The sequence below is a fragment of the Pleurodeles waltl genome, chromosome 10 (assembly GCF_031143425.1).
Source record: "Pleurodeles waltl isolate 20211129_DDA chromosome 10, aPleWal1.hap1.20221129, whole genome shotgun sequence".
In the NCBI taxonomy this organism is placed as follows: Eukaryota; Metazoa; Chordata; class Amphibia; order Caudata; family Salamandridae; genus Pleurodeles; species Pleurodeles waltl.
In genome coordinates, this window is record NC_090449.1 from 927,597,902 (window position 1) to 927,625,678 (window position 27,777).

At 42.8% G+C, this 27,777-nt stretch overlaps 1 long non-coding RNA gene across 1 annotated transcript in view; it reads right to left on the minus strand.

The window, feature by feature from the left end:
- LOC138262032 (uncharacterized) overlaps positions 1-27,777 on the minus strand; it is a 1,156,543-nt gene that overhangs the window by 384,839 nt on the left and 743,927 nt on the right. Inside the window, exon 4 of the long non-coding RNA XR_011199189.1 lies at positions 26,718-26,762. This is a non-coding gene — a long non-coding RNA (uncharacterized lncRNA). The remainder of the gene's footprint in view (positions 1-26,717; positions 26,763-27,777) is intronic.

The window sequence follows — 27,777 nt, forward strand, 5'->3', positions numbered from 1 at the left end:
AATCAATTGATAAGCATACAGAAACAACACTGGCTGACAGAAACGACGAAAGAATCGCTAACTAATCCATGCTTGAGCTACTACACATTCTAAAATTACAGTACAAATTAATAGCAAGAATAACTGCGCAAATGATATTATATACATTTAGATTCAGCAAAGAAAAGACATCATATGTTACTCCATGTATTGAACTTCAACTTCATTAGTGAGGACCCTAACTAACACCAGATTAGAATAGCATGTGTGGGCTTCATGCAAAACAATTTAATCAACACAATTAAAAAAACATCTAACTATAGCTCTATCAAAATAGCGGTTGGTACCTAGAAACAAAAGCAAATAGAGATAGCAAACAACATAGTAGTCAATATACCTATCCTCTGTTTGGATCAGCAAGCTGTGACAGTCTTTGTCCTCAGGTCTGGTCAGCAAGGCAAGTATTCAGCATCAAGTTCAGAAAAGGCAAAGTCTTCAAGCAGTAAAGTTAAGCATGTCTCTTCTCAAGTTGGTCAATAAAATAATGGCGGTATCTTCTCTCTGTGCAGTCTGGCTAAGTTAGATTTCCTAAAACTACATCCCAAATCCCTATTGGTCCAGCGATCACATGTTCACACTTTGTCAAATAAAACTAAAACTTCAAATCTACATTTCTACTAGTACATGGTTCACATGTGACGATTGGCTCCTTTCGTACTGTTCTCATCATCCAGCTCGTCAGGTAACAATATTGTTGCAGCTTATACTGTAGTCAGAGTCTCTATTGTCTTCTCCTGTGAAAGTCGGTCTCACACACTACATTAACAATGTTGCATTAGCAAGTACATCATCTTCAGTTCTCATGAGAAAGAAATTTACCTACAATCATTTGGTCAGCACATGGAAAATCACAATTTAATTCTCTAAAAGCGATTTTGTTAAACGCCTAAGAAATAGAGCTTGACATGAGGCCGAGCAACTAGGCCAAGGCCTCCGCTAAGGTAAGGCCTGCAATTAATAAAGCCAGTACATGATGCATAACCCTTGATATGACATATTACTACATTAATCAAACATAAGCTCATTAGCTCAATATTTCATATAAATAAGCCATTAATAAGTATACTTCATGAACATTGGTTGCCACTCAGGTAGTCTCACCTTTAAATGTGTGCAATATTTTTCTCTAAGTTATTATATTTTCTATGCAAATTCAACACTCGAATACATGAATATTCATTAGTAAAATCAGCGTTAACAGATGTTGTCTGTGGCTGTGAGGAAGGGCTGTCTCTGTGCTGTAGGTTTTGTTCAAGCTCAACCAGGTAAGGGTGAGCTCGAACAAAAGAGAAAGCACAAGGAGTTCCAAGGCATCAGGTAAACTATTTTTCTCCTATCGAAAGCCTCTGTTTTTTTATGTACCTGGTCAGAGCAAGGTTTACAAGATGGTTGATAAACTCTGTTGACCAGGACCCTGGCATCTTTCTTACCCTCTTAAGAGTTTTTTTCTCTCACTTTGTAAATCCTAAGAAATACGTTATTCCAAGATGACACAACAAACCTACTCAAATGGAAAATGTTGTTTGGCATGGAACTACAAAACAACTTACACTGCTACTCTGAGGACACAACAGCTTTCAACAGACCAAATAGCTTCTTTCACAGCTACTGGGCACAAAACGTTAGGCAATTCTTTTGAGAAGCCAGAGCTTCTCGTAACACCTGAAAGAGTGATATGTTGTAGGGTCAGTCCTGGTACACATCACCATCAGTTTAGTCCAGTGCAACAGTCAAATACTTTCCAGAAAAAAACAGTTTAAGAGAGAGAGAGAGAGCAACACTGACCAGAAAGAAGAAGAAAACACTTTGATGCTACAAATTCTGAAAGCCTGACTACCCAGTTGCCTGCAGGAAATAACATTTATGGGATGCAACCATTAATTGTTGATGAGATTTGTACCAGGAAGAGCCAAGACACTCTTGCCCATATTTATACTTTTTGACGCTGAACTACGCTAACGCAGTTCAGCGTCAAAAAGTTTACCGCAGGCTAGCGCCATACCAAGACGCCTGGCAGGCATCATATTTATGGTATGATGCTAGCCGGCGGTAAGGTCCAGCTAGCGTCATAGAAAAGTACGCTAGCTGGGTGCGGGAGGCATAGGGGGAACAGGGGACTTAGGTGGTCATTACAACCTCGGCGGTCTTTTTACAAGACCGCCGAGGGACCGCAGCGCGGAAGACCGCCACTAGTGGCGGTTTGCCTGCTTGGCGTATTATGACTGTTGGCTGCTCTCCATCCTTTTTCCAATGGAGAGCCGTCAACAGCCATACTGGCGGGCGGCGGGGAAGTGGAGGTTGCTCCACCTTCTCCGCCACGCCAACAGAACACCGCCCACCGAATCACGTCTTGTGATTCGGCGTGGCGGTGTTATGTTGGCGGTGTGGTGTCGGCGGAGCAGCCCCCATGGCTCCCATTCCCTCCCAGAGGATCGACGGAACAGGTAAGTCGATCGTCCGTTAGGGGAGGGGGTGGGGGGGTTTTGTGTGTTGTGTGGGTGCATGGGGGTGTGCGTCTGTGTATGTAGAGGGGGTGTGTGAGTGCGTGTATGCTTGCGGGGGTGTTGTGTGTTTTGGGAATGAGTGCGTGTATGTCTGTGGGTATGTCTGTATGGATGTGTGCATGTATGTTTGTATGTGGGTGTGCGTGTCTGACTGTGTGTGTGGATGTAGGCATGTATGTCGGTGTGTGTGTGTTGGTGGTGCCTGCGTGCGTGTCGTGTGTGAGTTCTGTGATGCTGGGGGTCGGGGTGGGGAGGGGGGCCCTGCCACCTTTGGGTGGTGGCAGGGGTGGTGGGGGGTGTAGGGGAGGAAGTCGGGGTGGGGTTGGGGGGATGGGGGGTGGGAGACCCCTATCAGTGCCAGGGAAGGAATTCCCTTGCACTGATAGTGCTTACTGCCATGGATTTCATGGCGGTTCCAACCGCAGGAAATCCACGGCGGTAAGCCGGGTCAAAATACCGCCTGCGGTATAGTGACGGCCGCCGGGCTGGAGACCCAGGTCTCCAGCCCGGCGGTCGTCTCTGCTCTGGTGGGCGGAACGGAGAACCGGCGGATGACCATGGCGGTAACCGCCATGGTCATAATACAAAAAAAAAAGACTGCCAGCCTGTTGCCGGTCTTACCGCCGTTTCTCCGCCTTCCGCCAGGGTCATAATGACACCCTTAGTGTCAGAGGGTGACGTTATTACGGGCAGAGGCAAAAAAAACACCTCTGCCCAGACAAGCATCATTCTTTGATGTTAAAACCCCATGGACATGACTCCTGTCTCAGTTAAGGCAGGAGACTTGCCCCCCAGCCCAATGGCCATGCCCAGGGGACATATGTCATCTGGGCATGGCCAGTGGGCACAGTGCCATGTAGGGAGGCCCATGTTAGGCCCCCCTATGGCACTTTGAAAAAAATTGAAAATACTTACTTGGACTTACCTGGGATGGGTCTCCCCATCCTTAGGTGTGATCCAGGTGTGGGTGCGGGTGGGTGGGGGTGTCCCTGGGGGCTGGAAAGGGCACCTGTGGGCTGTATCCATGTTCTCTGACCGTGGGAAACGGCCCACAGGTCCCCTAACCCCTGCCCATACCCAGGCGTTAAGTAATGGCAATAAGCAGGCTTAGCGCCATTATTTAAGGCCTTCCTCCTACCGTGCATGATTTGTGCACAGGAGGATAAATAAGTCGCTAGGGCCTTAGAGTTAATTTTTGCCCGGGACCGCCTACCTTGCATCTCATTGACGCAAGGCAGTTTTCCGCAGGCAAAAAAATGATTTCAACTCCAATATTTTGGCGCTAGACATGCCTAGCGCCAAAATATAAATACGTTTGCGCCGGATTTGCATCAAGAAAATGACACAAGTCCAGTGCAAATAGATTATAAATATGCCCCTCTCTTGTTTTTGGTGACACCATTAACCAGGAAACCCAAAACGGTTAAGGAAAAAAATTATAATATCAAGTGAAATGTTCCAAAAATGTCTACCATTATTCCACGAAGCAACCAAAAACCTTGGCTGGATTCGTCATCTTAAGGGCATTAGACCTCTGCGGCATTCTAGAGCCCCCTCAACTTCTCCTGGTCACCTCAAGGCAAATCAAAACAGTGGGACAACTATTTTATCAAACAGTTTTGCTACTCTAATACCCACACTGAGAGAATTCCAATCTATTCACAGATGCAATTCAAGTTTGTATCACACCATTAGTACCCACAATAGAAAATAATACTTCAATAATGCTAATAGTCACCGCTGTGCTTTGGAGGTCTCTTCATATCGAACATTTATAACTTGCATCCAATGGTGGTTGCAGACTTTCAAGAGCCAGCTGACTTCCTTCCGAATTAAAATATAACTTGAGAAATTCCTTGCAGAATGATACAAACAATTGTAAAAACATTCCTGCACTTGGTACATATTAAAATGAGGGGAAGCTGGACTAAGCATCCTAAGACAATGATAATTGTGTATACATTTGATACATAGAGGGAAGCTACCATCCTATAGGGAATACAACAAAAGTTTCCTGTATTCATCTGCTCACAGAGCCGAGGTCCATTTTCAGGTCATGTTTAATTTGCACTGCAGGGAATAAATTGTGGTTGCTGTGAAAAAAAAAGCCCTCTAATATGAAATGTAGAGTTGAAATTTCTGCTCATTCCAGATGATCTCTCTGTATGATTGTTGTTACTGCTTCTCGAAATTTGTTGTGGCAATAAAGTAAGTTCAATACAAATATTTGTAAAAAAGAAATCTCTACTGATGCTCTTTCTTGTATTGCTGTAACATTACTGTTTCTGCCAAGGGTGAAGAATAAAAAACAATGTTTTAATGTCTTCTAATTCAACACAAAGAGAGGATAATGATAGTATCCTGCTATTTTATGGTGCTTGTACCAAAGCACTCTACAAAAATCGCTGCTGCATTCCATTATCAAATAATAAGGATTATTTTTTATTTTATCAAACTTACAGGGTTAATGCTGAGCTGCCTTTACCTGCATTTGAAACTTCTACGTGTAGATTGATTTACTTATTTGTTACTTTATTAATTTATACAGTTTTTTTATAGTACTGACATTACCTGAAGGTGTGAAATAGAACATTATATAAGAATTATAAATAACGAAAGTCATAAATAATGAGCAACAACATATAAACAAGTTCAGGAAGATAATATTCAATATTGAGGTAAAGAGGTAATCTACAAGGCAGGAATGAATGCATAACATAAGTCCACCAGTTGAAATAGCTAGAGCAGACTTTAGCTAAGTGTTCTTCAAAAATAAAGATATTCAGTTAAAATTTACAGATTGTCAGTGCAGTAGTGGTGCATAAGCCCGGGGTTCAGGTGTGCCAGACTATAGTTGTACTCCTTCAGAAGGACTGAGCCGTACATCGTTTGTTTGCAAACTTCAGGTGTTCCAGAAGCTGAGATTTCTGATGGCCCAGACTCACCAGATATCTTTAGCTTGGCACAATGGAAATGTGGAGTGGAGGTGTAAAGGGCCTTGTGAGTGATGCAGGCAACTATGTAGATGGTCCTTGTTTCAAAGGGAAGCTAGCAGACCATTATTAGTACTGAAGTGTGGTAATTCCTTTAGGCTCCAGACACTTAGGGTCAGCTGTACAAAATGATTTTGCATTTCTTAACGAACCGAATCGCTATTTTGGTCTGTTATCAAATTCAAAATCTGCATTCAGTATGTATGAATGCTTAAAAGCCAATCACAAAATGCGATTTCTATGCTGTAGGAATTGCATTTAAGAAATAACTAAAATAGGAAATCAGTATTACATATTTCCTATTTGTAATGTCTTACATTTAGAAATCACAAATAAGGAATCGCTTAATACGTACATCACAAATTGTGACTCACAAATACCAATTTCTATACATTCAGTATTTGCGATTACCAAAGTTTTCAGATCTTATTCTGTTATGAACTCTACAGATTAGACACAATTGAAAGTGTGCATTTTTGGCCTTAGATACGACCTGGGGTAGATTGAGACTTTTATCAAGTATGACTCCAAGGGATTTGAGACTGTTGACGAAGGTAGCTTTGCTGTGAAGGATGTTGATTGAGTCCATGCAGGACTGGACTGGCAGTGGTGAATGAGAAGTGTAGATGAAACACAATTCTGTCTTAGATGGATGCAGATTTAATGATGGATAGTCATCAAATCTTAAACTGTGTTTAAAATGTTATCATTGTGGGAAACATTATTTGAGAGTCATGTACAGGTGTAAACATCAAGCAGTGAACACACTCAACCATCTTAACATTGTCCCCTAGCTAAATTACATCCTCAATTGACATCTATCACTTGTCCTGACTTTCATCTACGACAAGAAATATTATTTTCTATTTCATTCAATTAAAAGCTTTGAAAATGTAGAGGTAATTATCAAATTAGGATGTTCTATAAGCACTAATGGTGGGACTGCAATGAGGTTTTCATTTTCTGCACTCAGAAGTCTCATATACCAAACACTGACTAGAGTGAGGGTCCCTACTTGGACAGGGTGCAAACCACTGCCAACTACAGACCCCACTTCTAACACTAACAGTTCAGTTTGTAAACTTATGCGTAAAAGTGGGTTGGGAAATGAAACATTATCCGCAGGGTAGCGCCGCTACCCTGGCGGATGGTGTTTCAACTCGCCGCCAGGCTGCCTGACGGCGGAAGCCTGGCGGTGGGTGAGGGCTGCCGTTGGCGGCCCTAACCTTGTTCATAATATGGTGGTTTGGCCCGCCATGCCGGCTGCCGGCTTCAGCCGCCACTGCCGGCATGGCGGGCCAAACCGCCAAGATTGTAATGAGGGCCTAAATGTCCATAATCAGGAATTCTCTTTACACAAGATTGCAATGTTGTTAGAAGTATTTCCTGTGAAAAATTGACACATTAAAAACATTTAGTGACGAATTGACAAGGAATGGGAATTGGCAGAGCTGTACTGCGTCAGTTCTGAAATGTAGGTATGCTCCATATTTACAAAAATAAAGCACACCCCTGTGTTTCACCTAGCACTGGTGCTAAATTTTGCTTCCAGTGCCAATGCAGTCATCCTTGCAACATAGTGCAAGGGTGTCTGCGTTTACTGGAATGATGGTTTATGTGCAGGAAGGTGTCCCTTCCCGCACATAAACAATCTACAATGGCGATTTGGCACTTCTACGTGTGCTGCAGAATGCAGCACACACGGAAGAAGCAAATTGTCATTACTGAATTACAGATTTACGACTTCTTGTAAATCTGGGTAAGCATCAAAAATAATGGGTATTACGGTCGAACGCCCACAGCAACACCCATTGCATGCCCTGGAAAACTGCATCAAAGGAGCCCATATTTACAAAAAAGTGGCTTAGCATCACCTTGTAAATGTCCCACAGTGCACAGCACCACCGGATCGTCACAAAAAGTGATGATGCAAGCCCCTAACCCCACCAGAGCGTCACTTTTCCCTCTCTTTCCTGTGTGCTGCTTCTCCTTCACACCTCCCTCATGCTCTCTGTGTTGCTCTCTTGCGCTCAGCTCACCCATTGCGTTTCACATCGCTTTCTGTCCCACTCAGATTGGTTTTAAAACCCACCCTCTGTCCTGCTCCCTCATCCCTCCTTGCTCGCTGCATCCACTTGTCTATGGCTTTTACCCAGTGGTGGTTTCTTCTCGAGGGTGGCGGAGCTTCGCCACCCACTCGCTGCGAGCTGTGCAGGAAAAATACAATGGCAATGAAAAGATTTAATTGCCATTTTATTTTCCCCCCACAGTGTCACACCAGCCCAGAAACATGCTGGGCATGTTCTCTTCCGGCAGCAGAGGACTGGAGCAGTGCCTGGCAGGGACGCTCCAAAGTGTGCAGGTCACTTTGGCCGGCTGCTTTGTGCCAGCCAAAGTGACCTGCGCACTTTGAACTTCTCCACTCAGCTGTCTAAGACAGCTCGGTGGAGACCAGACACAGGCCTTCAGGGCCTGAAGAGGCGTCCAGCCAGGACGTTCCATCCAATCCAGGCACTTCTTTCATGCTGGTTAACAGCTGGCACACTTTGAAATTCTCCACTCAGCTGTCTAAGACAGCTGGGTGGAGACCAGATACAGGCCTTCAGGGCCTGAAGAGGCGTCCAGCCAGGACGTTCCATCCAACCAGGCACTTCTTTCATGCTGGTTAACAGCATGAGAGCAGCGCCTGGATTGGTTAGGGGAACTCTTCCGGCATCAGAGAGCAGAAGCATACAGAGAAGGACGTGCAGCCCGTGGGTAAGTGCCTTTTCATTTTAATGTGTAATGTTTGTGTAATGCATGTGTGAAATGTTATGTACGTGTATAGTGCATGTAAGTATGTAGTGCATGTACTTGTAAGGTTTGTGTAATAGTGTTATTTGGTCCTTAGCGCGGAGGAGTGGTTTACATTGGGGTTTTTGAGGGGGTGTTTCTTTTTTTTTTTTTTTTTTGTGAAGTTGTGGGGCACTTTACTCACCCCACCACTTTAAAAAGGTACAAACCGCCACTGCTTTTACCTGCTCCTCTGTTGCTTCCAGGTCCCTCCCTACTGAGCTCAGCTTTTTATTTAATATTGACTTGCTTCACTTCCTACCCCCACCTTCTGCAAATCTTGTCTGCCTTTTTTTAACACTGCATTCATACACTTCCTGATGTGCATAATCATAGTGTGTGATACAATGCGTCAGCCATCTTGAAACTGTAATAAATATGGAAAGCACTGTTCTCTATATTTTCCAGAGGTCCCAGTGTTGAGCTGTCATGTTGCTTCATGCAACGTGGCGAGCATTATGATAGTAAAGAGAACAGGGTTTTCTGATTGCTCTTTATACATTTTGTCACTAATGGTTATACTAGTACTGGTGTATTAGAAAAGCATCTGGCATAGCAAAACTAATAGCGGCAGAAGGAAAGCATTGGCACAGCAAGACCTATTGGCTTTGCCAGTCTTTGTTTTGCTTGTCGCAATGCACATTCTCAACAACCATTTTTGCATAAGTTAATTTAAATGAATAAAAAATAAAATTTTATGGCATTCTAAATATATATTATTTACTGTTAGATTCCCACCAGTAGCTGAGGGCAGTGCGTTTCTAAATTTATTCATACATTATTGAACTAAAAAAACGAAAACTCTGGTGAATAACACTAAATCGTTTTTTTTTAAAACAATTAAATATAAAAACCACTGCCTTTAAATTAAATACATTCGTTGGTCATTTTTATAGAGCAACTGGCAAGGTTTATTTAGGAGATTTCATGGCTGGCTTCTGCAATGTGCACCCTCTCCCCCTTAACCCATAACTCACCAGGAACACTTTCCTCGTGACAGACACTGCAAGGATCAAAGAGTGGAACAAAGGCGCTGGGTGACGTGAAGCCCGGGTTCTGAAGTGCAAGGATGGATGGACGGGCAGGCTGGAAAATCCTCGGTGACACCTTGGCCAGCTCCAAGGAGCTCTGTTTATGTAATTACTGCGCCAGTGCTCACTAGATGTGCAGGGCCTAAACAAGAATCTGCCAGCAGTGACCCCTGGGAGAGCTGCAGCAGTATTTCAACAAGCTCACCCATCATTGTCAATCAGGGCATTGCACCTGACATCCCATTAGAGGTTTTAAGTATCTAGATGTCATCTTGAACAGGCGAACAGTTCCTCAACCGACCTTTTAAGGAGGCGGGAACCCTACAACATGTTCCTAACATTTCAAATAATTTCCATATGTATTTCTGCTGATGCTGGAAGCTGCAAATATTTTCTATCACAATATTTAATTTATTTTACGAATATAATTATCGGCCATAATTAGCTGCGGTTAATGCATGTGAATTTTCTCATTAAAATACTTTCACATCCCTTTTAAATTATTTTGTGAAAAAAACACCTCACCAACACCAATCCAGCGTCAAAGTCAGGAGGATAATGGTTTTAAAAAGATTTGAGAAAATAAATATTCTTTTTAAGTGCTACCTTAGAGTGAAGATTTTTTTTTGGCAATTTACCAAGATAAAGTTTTTGTAAATATAGGAGGACTAGAAAAGTGCTGGTGCACCCATAATCAGAATCTATGCAAATCTGCACTAACATAACTGAAACTTTGCTGGCCGCTAAAAACACAAATCTACAGCAGTGAATTATATTAAAGAGAATTTTGATGATTTACTAAATCAGACCCTATTTTATTTATTTCATGTAAGTGAAGGGAAAATATTCAGAGGTCTACTGCTAAAATACACATGGATATGCAGACGTAAAAATTAATAGACGTTCTTGATTAGTTTCACAATGAGAGCATCTAAATTGAAAACTTTCATCTTGTTATATGAAGTTGGGTAAGCTTGTTAGGTTTGAACAAATGACCTCGCTAAGTTTTCAACACGTTTTTTGACATAATACTGAAATGCAGGATCTGGCAGACCATATTAAAGAACATGTATGGTTTCTGTATAAGGCTGGTTTGAAACTCCATGTGATTAATTAAAAGCCCTGCATAATGGTGCACAACTGGACTACACTAAGGGTTTTGATGGTGAATGTAGAAAGAAGACTAACAGTAAGAGTAAAAGAAGAACACAAGCACTGACAAAGGCAATGAGTCTGGAGTTGACTGCCACCCTTTGGCTTTGTCAGTGCCATGATTATTCCCATTCTTAATAGCTGGGCGAGCTGCTGGGCCATTGTTAGTCTGAAAATATCATAGACTAAAAGCAACTATATATTTGGGTCTCAAAAAACACACATTGCCTTTGTATTACTTGGCACTGAAGGGAACAACTTTGTGGATGTGCTTCTTTTGAAAGGGCAGAATGCCATCACTCACTATGAAGTTATCCAATGGCAGAAGCGGGGTTACCCATTGTCACATGCTCTATGAGGTAGTGGGTGGAAGAAATTGTGAATGACATAATAACAGACCAGTGGATGAAGAGCGCTGGCTGAAAGCCCTAAACGTACGTTATACATATAATTATAATACAATTTAAATGTTTTTGGTTACAATAGACCTAAATACAACAACATATAGGTGAGAACTGGGTTAAGTTGGTTGATTTAGGAGTATTTTGAAAGCATCCCAGAATAGTGTGAAAGTATGCAGATGGGGACAAGGATAAGGGAATATGTAAGTGGTTCAGAAGTATTTCATGCAATCGTGTTTGTCTTACAACAAAAATGGGATGTAATCTCATTGTATATTTTAGGTTTGTAGGATTTAGTAGACTGGACTTACTGAAGGAATACATATGTAGGTATCACTATCAAGTAAATAGGAATAGATGTGCCAAAGGGAGAAAAAGCTCTCAGTGTTACAGTATTGCCAGTTAATGATGAATTACATTTTTGGGATGCCAGAGACCTTATGAAAATGAATACATTACGGCTTACCCAATTGATTAATTTGGTAGGGCACCTTACATGGAACAAAGAGCTGTGCTGGAAGCAGTCTGCTGGGTGGTTGATGTACTGTATGCTTTTCTAGGCATGTCACTAGAACAACACAGATGTTCCAAGCTCAGCTGACTTTATAGTCTGTTTAATTCTCCCACTACTGCATATGGTATTTTAATAATTTTTGCTAGTCATTTATCTAATATATTTTTTCGTATTTTACATAAGAGCATAAACTGCAGGCCTTCAATGAGTCCAAAGTTGTTGGTATATAAACCAGAGGAGGGCAGTAGAAGTTTCCAAAAGTATTAAGAAATATGATGATCAGTCAGCTGCCACATGTGGTTGATTAGATCCTCAGGGAGGGACAACATTCTAGTTCCATAAGAACAGAGTTCTCTTGATAGTTTATGAATGGTAATAGCCTATTTTTGTCCAGTGAGGCCATACAGAGAGCAGTGAAAAACATACCTTAAATCTTGAAGTTGATTTTCCCCTCATACTAGGAAATAAGACCATGGAAAATGACCTTTAATGCAATGTTCTAAATCAGTAATTGTCCATGCTGCCTATGAAACTTTGTTTATGTATGTAAATAAGTGAACACCCCTCAATCATACTGAAGAAGCCCAATAGCTACATGAGCTGCCGTATAAAAAAAACCTGTAGGAACAGAAACATCAAATTTTAACTTATGTGACTGCAGGCTCATGCCTTACAATCAAGTACTGCACAAAAGATGAGATACGAGTGAAAAGTATTTTGTAGCACCTTTGTAATGATACATTGCTTGGCCAGAAAGTCATGCCCACCCCATCCTGGTACTGATCTCCTCTGAAGTTACACAGATGCTTTTGAGGATAGTTCCTCTGACTATGTTCTGCAGTGACACATACCGTTCCACTAGCGATTCTGACCTGTTCCCTGTGTCATTCTATTTCTCCTACAGCTTTACAATATACAAACTTTATTTTCTTGAAAATATGACCCTAATTAATGCATATTGCTGAACTGTATAGGTCAAAACAGTGTTGAATGGGACAACAAATATGATTCCTCCTAAGCTGAGCAGATTTCACTGTATACCAAAACATAGATCATGATAATGATTTAAAGGAGGGAGACATCAAGCCAGGCCTAAAAAAATCATAAAAATGTTACTAGACCTGCAGGTCGTGTAGCTTGAATAATTGACTCGATCTAACTGTAATGCACTTGACTCGGAAACGGGTCTCAAATTGAGTGATCCTAGGCAAATATTGTATTTTACAGTCACCTTTTTCTTCATTTTCACATATGAGTGCACCTTCAAATATGTGAGTTCAGCATTTCTGCTGTAAAATAATCCTCCTTTGTTTGATTATATAAACTAAACATTTGCTCGATGTATACTAAATCTAGCCCACATGTAGGGTACACATGATCCGTGCATGACTTGCCTCTTAGTTTACTAATAGCTTTGCCATCAGGGCAGGAGTGTTTCTCAGTTTATGTTTAAACACTCACTTTTAATAAATATATTAATAAAGAATGATGTGGTAGTGCACTGTCATTTACAGACAGTAAGTTTCCAAGAAATGACCCAAAAACCTTCCCACTAACTTGCAGCTTTACTGATAAAACCATATAATGCATTAATGATAATATGTGAAAATTGGGTTTCAGAAAACTTTTATCATTTGCACATCACCAAGTAAAGTTTCTGACTTTTTTTCATCCTATTAAAATATTTTTTTCATCACACAGAAGTACAAAAAAATGGTCTTTCACAGCTACTGAAATGTAGTTTGAAATGTCTGTAATGTTGACTTAGTTATATAAATGTTGTGTGTTAGGAAAAAGCTGATACCAAAAGCCTTTCACTTCACATAGGTCAGACAGTTCACCTTACAAATCCTGGAACTCTGCAGTCACAAGGAAAAGTATTTGCATTGCAAGAAGACAAACTGACTTTTGACCTCTGGCTCTGAACACAGAGCAAATGTGACAAGATTAATATTTAAAGGCATCTTAATTTCTAATTCAGTTTCTGACTGAACAGAACACTTGTTCTTTGCCAACTCACCAGGGCTCGACCTCATGAAATAAAACTTGTGAGTGGTTGAGTAGATTTTTGGAGCCCTGCAAGCGAAGGCAGGTCTACTCTCCAATAGTTCTTCATCCAATTCTGTACTGATACCCACTTTAGGTTTACCCTGAAACCAGCTAGCTATTTGACGTATTTAAATCTTGAGATGGAACGGTTTATATGCCTGGCAAGAGCATCCCAAGAAAGCAACGTGTCTCCTTTGAGCAATTGACGCTAACTTAAAATACCAGAGTTCAATAGCAGAATGGCCAGCATATCTTGAAGACAGAATGGAGTCCCAGGGGAGTGCCATATGAGGGCCAAAGCACTGTGATATTGTATACCAAGGACCTTCCTAATGCTGGACCATGCCTCACATGCCGCCTCTATGACTCCAAAGTGGATCTTTTTGAAGTATCTGGGATGACCAAATTTGGATAGAAAATGGCTACCCTTTTCTTTCAAGTCTGCAGTAAGCGCTTGATAGCACAGAGGAAAAAGTTAGTAATTCTCAGCCAATAATGACCTAATATTTTTAGGTTAGAAGGCCCAACAGTAAAAATGAAAATCTGGCAGTGCAATTCCTCCACCCACTTTCTTTTTACAAAGCTTCTTCCATGCAATCCTCACGCTCTTATTAGACCAAATAAAGCTGGTCAAAATCTCCTGTAATCTTTGAAGCTGCTCTGCCCCAAATGGTAGGGGTAGTGAATTAAAAATGAAAGTAAACTTGAAAAGGATAATCATTTTAGTCAGGTTGGTTCGTCCTAAGATTGATAATGGGAGATATGAACATGACTGCAGAAGTTTCCTACTTTCTACCATAAGTCTATTAAAACTAAACAGAGAAATATTTTCCAAATCTTTGACCACACATATTCACAGATATTGAATTTCTACCTTCTCTAGAGGGCTATCATTAGAGGCATTCCACATCATCACCTCTGTCTTTTCCAGGTTCACCAGGTAACCTGAGACTTCAAATTGTCCACGATTATTGGAAAACATTTTTGTAAGGCGTGTGTGTATATAAGGAGGTTGTCAGCATAAAGCACCTCTTTTTTAATCCACTGGTGATATCGGAAGGGGAGGATCCTCTGATCTTCCCTGATCCATCTGGCCAAGGGTTCAATTTAAAAATTAAACAACAGAGGTGAGAAAGGACACCCTTGATGTGTGCCTCTTCGTATCCTGAACTGTGATGAAAGATTGCCATTCACCAACACCCTTGTGACATGTCTTATAGATGGTCTTTATTACTTTAAGAAAATTATCACCTAGGCCGTTACGTGCAGTTATTGCATATGAAAATGGCCATGAGTCAAGTCATGGAGGTGCCTATTTTTCATGAGGCCCTTCTGAGTCTCATGAACCAACTTGCCCATAACGCTCACTAATCCCTTTGCTCATATACTCGTAAAGATATTATAATTGCTATTAAGTAAAGAGATATAGGCCATATGAGTCACAGTTTTTTGTCCCTATTCGGCTTTTGAATGATGGTGATAATGGCGTCATTCTAAGACTCAGAGGCTGGAAGAGCATTCACAAATATAGCATTCATTAAATTGCATAAGAAAGGGGATATCTCTTCATTAAAACCCTTGTAGAGCTTGTTTGGAATACCATCGAGGCCTATTGCCTTCCCTTTTTTCAGTCCACCCAGCGTTTTGTGAACCTCCACCTCACTAATCTGCTGATTAAGAAGTTGCTGAGAATCTGAATCTAGTGTTGGAAAAGCTTTCTCGTTAAACCATTCGTTTATGGAGGCATCCAAAATTGTAGCCTTCTCAGGCTACAAGTTTATATAAATTTTGATAAAAATTACAAAAAGCCTTCTTGATGTCGGAGTCTTCTAGGCAGCCTTCATTGGTTTCTTTAACCACTATCTCCCTAACTATGTTCCTAACTTTTTCTGTCCTGATCTTCCATGCCAGTAATTTCCCACATCCGTCACTGTATTCATAATGGACTAACTCACTGGCTTCCCACCGCTTCCAGATTAACCCTTCCAGGAATTCTAACAGGGAACCCTTGATCTCCTTAATGTGGATTTCTATAGCAGCCTGGCTACTGGGATCACTGCCGTTATCCAGGGCCTTCTAGGCTTCAGGTATATTGCAGTCTTGCTCCCTCAGCCTATTACTCTTCTCTTTCCTTCTAAAGACAGCAAGGCTAATCAGCCTCCCCAAATAAAAGCTTTATATGTGTACCATATAACGTGAATAGAGGCTGAACCTTTATTAAACTCAAAGAAGTCTAGGGTGTCATGTTTCAACTGCAGAACCGGTACCTTCTCCCCTAGAAGCAAACTATCAAGGTTCCTCCTAGGAAGAGAGAAAAAGTCAGGCAGTTGCAGCTCCAATTGTACAGCAGCATGATCTGACAGATGTGCTGGACAGTGAAATATCCCTTTAACCTTGTTCCTCAATCTGGAATATATTAAAAAATAGTCTATCCCCGAGGAGTGGCTACACTTCTTTTTGTGATGAGCATATTCTTTTTTCTGGCCCACCCTCCCACGCCAGACATCCAAAAGACCCAAATCCTTCATCATCCTATAAATGCACTCACACATCTTTGGGCAGTTAGCTGTTGGTCTGGAGGTAGACTTGTCCAGAAGGGGGTCTAATACAACATTAAAGTTGCCGACAATGATTATATGGTTCCCAATTACCACCAAGTGTGAGTATAGCTCCAAAAGAGTGGTGGGATCATCTAACTTAGTGCCGTAATACACCACATATGTGTATCCTACAACAGATATTTTAATATTAGCACTCAGCCACCTGCCCCTTGGATCTCCCCCAAATAAGGTTGCACTGATCTCTTCACTATAATAGCTACCCCCTTCACATTACAATTTTGATCTGAACCTGCAAACTGACTAATCAATCTCTGGGATTTTAATATTTCCTTCCACTCCTCCGGACGTAAATGAGTTTCTTGCAGTAAGATAATATCACTATTGAATTGATTTAAATATTCAAATATCCTCCTCCTTCTACTACCTACCCTAAGTCCAATTACATTACCAAGCTAAAGTCTTCAGGCTACGCACTTTGGTTAGTTCATTTCTTATATTCTTACTATCTCAAGTGTTATCCTCATAAGAACATTATCGTTGCCATGGAATTAGACTGTCATTTTTTTACTTTTCTCCCACATGGCCCCACCCTGTGACTAACTGTTCTAACCACTACCACCTGTGCAAGTATCCCACTCAACGATACAACCCATATAACCCACCCTCCCCCCAGGAACCCTTCCTTTACCAAAGATGGGTAATCAACCATACCTCTTGAGATACACTTCTCTGATGTGGCTATTTCTGTGATTTAATCTGCTTTATCTAGCTCTCTACCTCTGGGGGCTCTCGGAAATTAAACATTTTATTATTCCACATTACCCTAAGAGTAGCTGCAAACTTCAATTGTGGTGTTGCACCTAATGACGTCAATTCATGTATACAACTCCCCAGTTCCCATTAGAAATATCATATCTAATTCAGAACTGCCACTCCCCCACCTTAAGGCTCCTAGCTTTCAGGGCATCTGAGAGAATCTGTTCCTTTACTACAGAGGAGCGAAAGTTGATCAAGATTTTCCTGGTCTTTTCTCTACTGAGGTTGCTTCTAAAGGGGTCCCTATGTATTCTCTGTATTTCTGATTTGAAATCCAGTGAGGCGACTGAAGGAAAATACACCTTAATTAACCTTATAATGAAACCCTTGATGTTGCTGCCTTCTGCTCCCTCTGGGATATTCAAAAATCTTGGATTGTCTCGGTTAGAGACAATTCTAGTTTATCCTGCAATTCTTTTTCTCCTAATTTCAGGGTATGAATTTCCTTGCAGTTGGCCTCAACCTCCTTCCTCAAAGCCCATAAAGAGGCCTCCATATTACTCAGTCTCTCTGAGAGCTCAGTAAACATGTTATCCAAACTGTCACAGGCATCCTGAATTTTTCCCTGATTGCGCTCAGAGATCTCAAATTTGTTCTTAGCCTCTTTCGCCAAAGAACTTAATACGGATTCTAGATCTTTATACTCACCAGTCTCCAAAGTACCTGCGGGCTGTGGGAGGGATGATCCCTTTTGCCCACAAAAAACCTAACCCGGCTTGGCTATTTCTTGTGGATCAGCCCCCACATACTCCGAGGACTTACTGACTCTGACCCTGCTGGTCCCAAAGATCCTGACAATACAGAAACAGTTCTGGTGCCCAGAGCCCTCCTGTAGGTGCATGCAGCGGGTAACTTGGCAGCTCCATTACCTTTGAACTTGGCCCCATGCCCAACCATGCCTGAAGAACCGCTCATGGGGCTCATGTGTAAATAAGGCAAAGAGATTTGCAGCATTATGTTACTTGAGCCTGTAAGCACAGCACAGAATGGTGAAAGCCAGCTTGTGCTGACACTCCTCCATAGGCCCCAGAAGCTGATCTGGGCCGTGGCACAATGATCCTGGCTTAATCCTGAGACAGCCCGCGACCACAAGTGATGGGACACCTCTCTCCTGCCACGCTGAGGAGGACAGCAATCCCAAATGCGGCGACCCATACAATGCCAACAATAGCTGACGAATCCCCCGAGTCAGGTGAGCTTGTGTTATGCGGTTACTCTTACTGCCGGAGAGGGGAAGCGCTCACAGCCCGCACACTAGCTAGCCGACACGTTGCCCTAGAATCCTCCTTGGAGACTGTCAGATTACTCTGTAGGCTAGCCCAACCTTGTGTGAAAATCTTAATAGGTTCCTGTACAGCTAAGGGAGGTTGGACTTTTTGAAACAGGAGACAACAAGAATTCCTCCCTACATCCACTCCCTAGCTTAACTCAGTAATAGTTAAATTACAAGTGGTTTGATTAGCTTTAAATACAAAATAATCACATGGAAAGCTTACAGCAACTTGGGCTCTCTCTTCTCTTCACTTCAGAGGCTTCTTCGCCAATTATGTGGCTAAGAAATAATATTGTGTGCATGTCGATATGACATTTAAGTTAACTTAATAGGTTAATGTGTAGATTGATGAGAGCAATAAATGTGGTGTTGATGTGGGAACACTTAGGCAACTATAGCTGTTGTGCTGTGCTAAGTTTGATGGTACCAAGTATTTTTACTATTGTTATAAGACATAGGGCCATATTTGTGGAAAATGGCCCACACTGTGTCATTTTTCTTAACGCAAGCTAACTCCAGTCCCTGCTTCATCTGTGTGCCATATTTATGAAATGAAGCGTGATGGCCCTAAGGAATGGCTAGAGTCTCAAAAAAAGACGCTAGCTGGTGAGGGATGGCGTAAGGGGTAATGGCGCTAGTGGGTCAAAAATGACGATATGCTGATTAGTGACAAAATACCTGCTGCTAGTCATCCTAGCAGCCAAATAATGACTTATGTTGAAGTATAGACAGGAGTCATTACCACTACCCTAATGCAGACCACAGGGGACCAGTGTCCCCTGGGTAAGCCCTATATGCCCAGTGCCAGCCAAGGGGCCCATGTAAGGGACCCCCAATGGCACACCACACACATAAACATACACTTACCTGGGATGGGCTCCCTTCTCCTGCAGTGTCCCTGTGGTGTTGTGGTATAGGTGGTGGTGATGCTGGGGGTTGGGGTGGGCATCTTTGTGCCCACTCTGTGGTTATTCTCCATGAAATAGGCCTATGTGCACATTAATGCCTGGTCTGATCAAGCGTTAAATAATGGCGCTAAGAGGGCCTAGAGACATTATTTAAGTCTGCCTCCCACTTGCGCGTCGTTTTAGCATCAAGTGCATCAAGTGTTCGAAGGGAACGCCTATGTTGCTTCTCATTATTCAAGGTAGGTTGGCGCTTTCTAAAAATGGTGCTAACTCCTAACTTTTGACACTAGATGGGTCTAGCGTCAAAATATAAATATAGAGTTAAGTTAGCACCGCTTTAGTGTCACAATAAATGGTGCTAAGGCAACGCTAACCTTCCATAAATATGGGCCATAGTTCTTGAAAGTGTGGAGTGCTCCTTTCCCCATGCACCCCACCCCAGAAGCTCAACACAATGATAGCAGGGACGTAAGATGCACAGAGAAAAGATCATTACCACCAGGTCTCCTCGTTCTCATCCCCTTTGTCACAGGTGAGATACTGAATATCTCACGTACAGAACAAAAGAACAGAGGAAAGCTCTTAAATGCTCTTCCCCCTCCCACTGGAGGCTACATAGGTAGCACATTCCCAGCATTCACCCTATTCTTTTTTCTGTCCTGCTTCAGGAGGAAGAGATGAGGAGTGGTGGTTGTCCTGGCAGGGCCTGGGTGATCCATTGTATTTTAATATGTTCCCGACTGTTGTGACAGATGGACGGTTGTGCCGGCCGGGGAGCAGCGGTGTTCCTGTTCTGCTGCGTCTCCTGGGATGCAGAGCTTGCCAGGAGATGCAGTCCTGGCCTGGACAGACCTGTGCATTATGGCCAGGTCTCGTCTTGGCCCACGGCTTGGTATCTATCTGGCTTCCGGGTAAGGTGGCCCATGCAGGCGTTGTTGGGCAGTATTATGGCTGGCATAAAAAGCTGGTGACTTCAGAGTGAAGCGCTCATAAAGCTTTCATTCTCCGGGGGCATGTAAATACTGCATAGTATTTTTTTTTTTTTTTGTCTCTGGCTGGGTACTCTTCTGCTGTTCAGTGTTGGGTGGCTACTGGTGACATGGGGAAGCATTCCAGGAAGAGGAGGCATTTGGAGCCCTCTTCTTCCTCAACATGGGATTCTTCTTCTTCCTCCCCCTCTCACTCAAAGCACCCCAGGGAATCTTTGGACTCAAAGTAACAGTGCCTGATTAAACAGTCTTTTTGGAAATTATAGGCTGGTTCATTTCCACACAAAGAGGTAGTGTTACTGCCTTCTTCTCATTCCTTGGCATTTGAAGAGGAGGTACATGGGTCAGAGAAGGAGAAGGGCATATATATTACAAACGATATGTTGCTGGATCTTTTCAGGCACGTAAAGAGGAACATGGGTTTTCCTGAGGAGGAAATTCTGGGCACTTCCGTTGGCTCTCTTCTTCAGCAGTTCCAGAGTTCAGTGCAGTCTGATGTTCCGATGCATGCTTATATCTCTGAGGTCCTTAAGTGAGAGTGGAGGGGCCCTGATGAGTCCATCCTGCTTCACCTCATGGCTAAATTGTATTCTTTGTAGGATATGCAGCTGGACCTTCCTAACTCTATGCCAATTTACTGTTTTGTGGCCGGTCTGGTGGGGAGGGCGTCCTTGGCAGAGGATGCTGTGATTCGGGACTCAGTGGGTAAAAATGTGGATGCTGCCTTAAATAAGGTTTATTCTGGCATGCATTTGGTGCTGCGTGCTGGGATTTATGGGACTTATGTGGCACAATCTTTGATTTTGTACTTTAGGGCTCAGCACAGATCCATGATGGATCGATCTGATTGCGTTGTTACTGGAGGTCATCGAGCACCAGGTGGAATATCTTTCAGATATTTATTTTGAGGTCATCAGGGCAGCTGCTTTGTCTAGAGGTGCCAGCATTTCGGCCTGGCGCAATTTGGTCTTGAAGGATTGGTGCAGTGAGTCAGCACAGAAGACGTCTGCAATCTGCAGTTCCTTTCCAGGGGGCTCAATTGTTTGGGGTGAAACAGGAGGAAAAACTGCACAAAGTGTTCAAGGAGAAGAAACATTCTTCCTCCTTGTGGCAGCCAGCCTATGATAAGCTGTATAGCAAGTGCAAGTCACCTTTTACCCAGCCTCCTCAACGTTTCCCTCAGCAGGGAAAGTTTCAAGTCTACAAGAGTAAGGACATGAAGGCCAAGTCACCTCCTAAGCCTTGCTCATGACTATATGGTTGCGTCATTGGAGGGGCCTGCAGGGGGTCTTCTTTGGTGGTTCCTTCCTGTTTGGGAGGCCTCTACTTCAGACAGCTAGGTGTTGGACATCCTAAGGGAGGGTTACAGGCTCGAGTTTTCTGTTCTACCAGTTTTCGCTGATGTAAGGCCCACTCCTTGACCTTCAAAGGTGCAGAAGTGCATGGCCCTTCCTCAAGATATAGACTCTCTTCTCTTAAAGGATGCCATCATGGAAGTCCGTCGGGCAGAGCAAAGAAAAGGTTTTTATTCCATCATATTTCTGGTGCCAAAGTCCAGAGGAGGTTTTCATTTGGTGTTGAACTTGAAGGCCCTGAACAAGTTTGTAGTGACATTGCCATTCAAGATGGAAACTATTCAGAGGATCTTTCATCTGGTACTCAGAGATCACTGGATGTGTATGCTGGATCTGCATTACGCATACTATCATGTCCCAATTCATCCTCTGGACCAGCAGTTTCTATGGTTCTATATTCAGCTACGCAAAACCTTGATAATTCTGGCCCACAGATTGAGTAACATTGGTGTGAGAGATGAATAGCATTGGTAGGAGAGTGTGAGTGGCATTGGTGCTAGAGTGTAAGGGTTGTATTGTAATGTATTGCATGGCAGCATTTATATAGTGCTTACTACATTTATGGGAGCCTGCTAGATGGCGTGTTTATCTAGAGATGTTTACTTATAGATGCTCAGGAACCATACCACTTCATCATAATTGTAAAGTACAGTTGTGGTGTCTCTTTGACACCAGTGCTTTTATGTCAGATTTATCAAGGTTTGAATCAACACTGCTCCACGCAAGGGACACATGGGCAACGCAAACCTAAGTGAGATTTATCAAGCCACGCAAGGCCACTTGCACGGCCCTGCAAGGCATGATAAATCAAGGGAAACACAAGGCAGGGCAAATCGCTGTCTTGCCTTACACTTCCCCATGGACACGTTCCATGGGTGGAGCGTGGGCGTTCCCACGCATCTACCCATGGAGTTTGGCTCTTTCACAGATTTACCATTAGTGGTGGACCCGGGAATGCATCAAAATGCTATGCCTCCCTATGTGAGGCTAAACAAGGAGAAATATATTTAGTTCTCATTGTTTCCTCTTTCTAGGTATGCTGCATTCTGAAGCACACAGAAAAGAGAAAAACGACTCTTAGGATTGCTTTTTTTGCAGGAAAGTGCCCCTTCCTGCACAAATAGAATGCTTCCTACAAAACAGGCACCCTTGAACCATAACACAAGGGTGCCTGTGTTTGCACTAAGCAGCCAAAAGTCCACCAGCGCTACGATAGGCAGCCCTATTCCTTTCACCCAGAGCGGCAAATCGGCTTGTGTTGCTTTGCATGACAAAATGATAAATATGGGCCTCCATGCACTGGTTAAGGTATAACCTTCAGGGAAAAGCACTGAAGTAAAGATTTGGGGGCATATTTATACTCCGTTTGCGCCGAATTTGCGTCGTTTTTTTCGACGCAAATTCGACGCAAAACTAACTCCATATTTATACTTTGGCGTTAGACGCGTCTAGCGCCAAAGTTCATGGAGTTAGCGTCATTTTTTTGCGTGAACACCTTCCTTGCGTTAATGATATGCAAGGTAGGCGTTCCCGTCTTAAAAAATGACTCCGATGCATATGCGTCGTATTTATACTCCCGGGCAAAAATGACGCCCGGGAGTGGGCGGGTCTAAAAAACCCGCATTAGCGCCAGATTTTAGCGCCTGGGTCAGGGCAGGCGTTAAGGGACCTGTGGGCTCAGAATGAGCCCAGAGGTGCCCTCCCCTGCCCCCAGGGACACCCCCTGCCACCCTTGCCCACCCCAGGAGGACACCCAAGGATGGAGGGACCCACCCCAGGGACATTAAGGTAAGTCCAGGTAAGTATATATATATATTTTTTTTTTGTGGCATAGGGGGGCCTGATTTGTGCCCCCCTACATGCCACTATGCCCAATGACCATGCCCAGGGGACAGAAGTCCCCTGGGCATGGCCATTGGGCAAGGGGGCATGACTCCTGTCTTTGCTAAGACAGGAGTCATTTCAATGGGGGATGGGCGTCGTAAAAAAATGGCGCAAATCGGGTTTTGGCGATTTTTTGGCCTCAGCCTGACTTGCACCATTTGTGGACACCCATACGCCATTTTCCCCCTACGCCGGCGCTGCCTGGTGTACGTCGTTTTTTTCAACGCACACCAGACAGCGCCGGCGGCTAACGCCGGCTAATGTCATTGAATAAATACTGCGCCCGCACGGCGCTTCAGAATGGCGTTAGCCGGCGCTAATTTTTTTGGCGCAAAACTGCGTTAGTGCAGTTTTGCGTCAAAAAGTATAAATATGGCCCTTGGCTTGGAACTCTGCTAGTGTGATTAGTCTAAATAGTGCCACTACAATGACACCTGCAGACTGGTCATGTTGGAGAAATGCAGGCGGTACCCCAGGGAGCAGGAGCCGGCACTTTAATCACCAGTAGATGATAGAAAGACGAAGTAAATCGAGGGAGAATGGTGTAGGAGGAAGGACTGAAAGTTCGAGGGGCATTCCATCAGTTGGGCGGACATTTTGGTCTCTCTAAGGAGGAGGTTAGATGTGAAAGGAGCAAGAACATCCAGCGGGGTGGAGGAACAGAAAATTCACAATGAGTACAGGTGTGCGGAAATGAAAATAACGTTTGAATGACATGCTACGTTAAGGAAAATATGTCGGTGTTCCGTTATGATTCACGTTTGTTTTCGCTTGTAGGCGCGAGACATATTTGTCACTGGGAGGGAGGGAAATTGGGATGTTGACCTTTATTCTCAGTGCTAATCTCCTCAATAGGGTAGAAGTAGAGACAAAGTGCAGTGCTCTGCAAATCACGAGCCTCGCGCAGTGCAATGTGCACGTGAAAGGGATGCAAATATGAATCCGCATTTTGCTGACTCCGCTTTATAGTCGGCTGCTTTAGTTTATGTGGCAGATGTGTGAAAATAAAATGCGTTACTTGTTTGTACTTCGGTTGGAACGCTACTTGGGATCAGGGCCGGCTTTAGCGCTCGTGGCACACTCTGCTACAGTCTTTATGGCGCCCTCTACCCTCTACTCTATCTTTTCCTCTGAATCCCACACTACCACCCGGCAAATGTGCCCCTCATCTCTCCATGCAGCATATTAACCCTCTATGCTACTTTATGGCGAGTCAAAGTTGCCGCTAGACAAGACTCACATCTCTCGCCCTTGCAGGAACATTAATCATGAGGTATCTTGACATTTTAATTGTTTCCTGAAGGCTGGAGCACAAGGAACTTTACAGTAGGTGTTTTTAAGTCATTGCTAAACACTGCGCCCCCTTAAGGTCAGCGCACCCCAAACTAGGTCAGCGACTGGGGCGGCCGCACCGCCCGCACCACCCTAAAGCCGGCCCTGCTTGTGCACTCCCTATTGTGGGTTTCACAAAGTTTTTGTACCTGGAACTCGTCTTACTCTTAGAAATTAAGAAATAACACACCTAAGTCAAAGTAATACACAACAACTGCCACAGTGAAATAAAACATCAGTACTTATCGAAATGGTCAGGCCAGACATTTGCACTATTGCATAGAAACATGTTAATCAAACGTTTAAAAGCAAATCAAAGTAAATAATACAGAAGGAATGAAACCACAATTCCTTGCTAAGCAAACAATGGCCCTTTGCTCTTAGGGTGTAAACATGACACCTATATTGGTAGTCCGTGAGACTGTCAAACTGTGCTCTTGTGCGATGCCCCAAGCCGACAGACTGTCACTGGCAGAGTTAATCTTTTATCAAGGCCCTGGAGTGTGTCACGAACGGTTAGCGCGGCCTGTGTTTCATGAACCTTATGGGCCTCGGTAGGCGAGTCCAAAAGGTTAGGTCTGTTGAACAGCTTCACAAATGAAACCATTCTCTCACAACCGCAGGGCTGCGAGCCGGATGAGCTATAGCCCGGCTGGGATTTCTCCCGGAGCTCCAATTGCTCTCTTGATGTCGACTCCTGTGGAGACAGGAATGAGGGGAAGCTAACTTAAGAATGAACCGATGCTGACTTCGCACTCGCGATGGCAGCAGCGGAGGGATATCTCAGGCCAGAGCTGGCTTCCTCTGACCCTCCGGGGTGCAGTGTTATGGAACGGACTGTGGGAGACAAACCATCCTTCCCCTTAGGTAAGGAAGGAAATGATACAATATCTTAACATCACACTTTTTCGGAGTACCTTCACAACTGTCCTTTCTTCATGTTTCCGTGTTTTGAAATTAAAAAAAATAAATTACATTTTTTGTGATAAAATTTTACAAAATGAAAATGAGTTGCTACAAATCTCCCTTAAAGGTATTGTTAAATCTACACCATCCATTTCATGATCCAGTGATTAAGGAGTGAACAGTGGAAAAATGAGTCGTCATTTTGTGCACAGATTACTGAAATGAATCACCCATAGACTTCGGTCAGTACGTGAAAGCCTAATTATGGTGAATTAAATTAAATAACAGACGCGCTGTATAGTAACGGAATACCATAACATACACTCATCCTATGAGATCTCCGCAGGCATTACACTGTAAAAGAGGATGAACAAACAGGCCCACGTTCAATTAAAATCTTGGTTCAATGTTGAAGTGAAAATCTGTTTGTTGGGACAGACCCACCAAGTACCAAGCGGGCCTCAGTCTATGTTTTCATCCAATATACATCTTTGATGTAGGAATCTCTGTGATCCATGCTTCAGTTAGGATCTTTTGGCTAGTCTGTGACTCCAGAAAAAGCTAAACAAAATCCAGAATATGAGCAAGGAAGAAAATTATTTACATAACGTGCAGTTTATTTGAAATAGAAGTTCCAAAGCAGGGCCCACAAAGATTGTCTTAAACTGCTTCATGTCCAGTTGTTTTCTTTGCACACTCCCTGGGTTTCTCCTCCTTTTTGTGCCCAAACTGGGAGCATTACAATTTCCATTGAGTGAAAATACTTTAATGTTCCTTTTAAAATGAAACACATAAGACAGGATACCTGACACCCCACCTTATTTTAAACATATTTTGTATTGATGTTCTCAACAGTGCAAACTATGCAGGTCTAGATAACTCCCCACTGACGCCCCACCTAATGACGTTGTTTTTGTTTTGTTTACAGAAGTCATCCACTCCCAAAATTTCGGACAGACGTTTGTTTAGACTTTTAGGAAAAGCACAATTACTTCTAACGTTTATTTGTGGATTGTTTTAAAACGTTAACTGAAGCTCTGGCTGTGAATGTTTAAAAAGTTTTAAGTGCCAAAAACGTTGTGAGAAACATCAGGTGAAATGCTGATCATTAGCATACTGGAATCACACTCAGTTCCAGAAGCATTTGACTCAATTTAATAAAATACACATGCCCTTACCTGACGTGGACTGACTTTGCTCAGATTCTGTTCGAGTTCTGAAATCTGCAAGAAAGAACGACGTATTTCTTAAAATCTGCCCCGTTAGATTTATATGCAAACACAGATGTAAAAGGGCTCTGATCAACGTCCATTTAAAGATGTCAGACCATCCGTGGACTGGAAACTGCTGGCTTTGCTTGAAATGGAGCACACACACTAACAATAGAAATGATACCAGCACTTAATGACTGATTGTTAGGTTTTTACTTTGACATTTTGTTGACAGAATGCAAGGCAACCATTTTTTTCAATTTGGGTTTACTATTGATATAACACTTGAAGACTCCACTGTCTGCAGGTGGATAATTAACATTGTAAGGGTCGAGGAGACAACTCCAATATTTATAGTGGATTCCAGGCTTAGTGTGTGTATAAATGTATAATAATCATAATAATAATAATAATAATAATAATAACATGAACAAGAACATAAAGGAAGTGGACAAGAAGAACAAGAATAAGAAGACAACTAAAATTATTATTATGTTTGTTATTTTGTTGTTTAGTTGTTGTTCGTATCATTTTTATCATTATTGTTGTTGTCGTTGTGGCTCTTGTCATTGTTGTTTTTCTTCTCATCATCATTAATAATAAGAAAAAAAGAAAAAGAAAAGAAGAATTTTTAGTACATGTGATAAAGTACATCCTGCCACACATAATTGGAATATGCTAGGTCACACATGACATCTGTGATCACCGAGGAGTTACAGAATCCTAAATGAGCTTGCGCATCCAGATTATGGGGGTTATTACAACTTTGGAGGAGGTGTTAATCCGTCCCAAAAGTGACGGTAAAGTGACGGATATACCACCAGCCGTATTACAAGTCCATTATATCCTATAGAACTCGTAATATGGCTGGTGGTATATCCGTCACTTTACCGTCACTTTTGGGACGGATTAACACCTCTTCCAAAGTTGTAATAACCCCCTATGCATGGGTTTGCGGGGCTACAGACACAGTGCTGCTTGAGTTCTGCTTCTTCATTAGACTTCTCAAGTGAGATTTTGCCATCTG